The sequence below is a fragment of the Silene latifolia genome, chromosome X (genome assembly GCF_048544455.1).
Source record: "Silene latifolia isolate original U9 population chromosome X, ASM4854445v1, whole genome shotgun sequence".
Classification (NCBI taxonomy): domain Eukaryota; kingdom Viridiplantae; phylum Streptophyta; class Magnoliopsida; order Caryophyllales; family Caryophyllaceae; genus Silene; species Silene latifolia.
Window position 1 is genome coordinate 262,420,191 of NC_133537.1, and position 1,307 is coordinate 262,421,497.

Sequence of the window (1,307 nt, forward strand, 5' to 3'; positions counted from 1 at the left end):
ACTCGTTCCTTGTCACTAGCTTCCACAACTTCATCCTCAACTTGCTTCTTTGGTCATTCATATTTCGTATCACTCCTCAAGTGAATGGCACTAACCATTTCATGTCTTGGGGGATTACTTTGAGGTGGTAATTGCCCCTTTTGTCTTTGAGAGTTTGAAGATGCTAGTTGGGTCATTTGAGTTTCCAACATTTTGTGTGGGCTAGGATATTGTTGATGGTGATGTCTTTTGCTTGGCTATCATTTTCCATTTGAGTGAAAAATTCTTGTTGATTCTTTTGCATTTAGAGGACCGCTTTTTGAACATCAAAACCTTGGTCATTTTGTTGATTGTATGGAGTTTTATTTTGATAACCTTGGCTTTTGTATGAGATATTTGGGTGGGATTTGGTGTTTTCATTGTAATAGTTGGAATCAGGGGTACCACTTTTGTATGCTTGAAAAGCATTCACTTGTTCATTTGTTCCCCTACATTCACTTTGGTCATGTCCCAAAGTTCCACAATTCTCACATATCCCACTTGGGATTGATGAAGATGCTACCATGGCATTAACATGATGCTTTGGTGATTTTGAGGCTTCTTCAAGTTTAGCCATTGCCTTCTCAAACTTCAAGTTGATGGTATCAATATGAGCACTAAGTTGAGCACCCAATTGAGTAATAGAGTCCAATTCATGCTTTCCTCCTCTAGTAGCCTTGCGAGGTCTACTATATTGTGAATTATGGACCGCCATTTCCTCAATCTTGTTCCAAGTTTGATTATCGTCAACTTCGGTGAACATACCATTTGATCACATGTTGAGAATGTTTCTCGAGTCTTCATAAAGACCATTCCAAAATTGTTGTACCAAGAACCACTCGCTAAGTCCATGATGAGGACATGAGTGACAAATTCCTTTGAATCGCTCCCAAGCTTCATACAAAGATTCTTCATCCCTTTTGCTTAAAACCCGTAATTTGAGCTCTTAGCATGTTAATCTTTTCCGGAGGGTAGAATTTTTTGTAGAAAGCTAGAGCCAACTTCTTCCAAGAGTCAATTCCAAGAGTAGCTTTATCAACGCTTTTCAACCATTGTTTTGCGGTGCCAATTAGAGAAAAAGAAAATAAGACCCATCGAATTTGGTCTTGAGTCACTCCGGTTTGTGAAATCGCATCACAATAGTCACAAAAAGTTTCCATATGGGAATGAGGGTCTTCACTAGGCATCCCCCCAAATTGGCTTCTTTCGACTAATTGGATAAATGCGGATTTTGCAATGTAATTTCCGGTTAAGTGTTGTGGTGTGGGAGTACCATTGGTAAGTTCTCT

General features: G+C 39.3%; 1 non-coding gene across 1 annotated transcript; it reads left to right on the forward strand.

The window, feature by feature from the left end:
• The first annotated feature begins 863 nt into the window (after window positions 1-863).
• Window positions 864-971, forward strand: LOC141625737 (small nucleolar RNA R71). The gene has a single exon (XR_012535502.1). It is a non-coding gene; the product is annotated as a small nucleolar RNA R71 (small nucleolar RNA).
• Window positions 972-1,307: the final 336 nt, after the last annotated feature.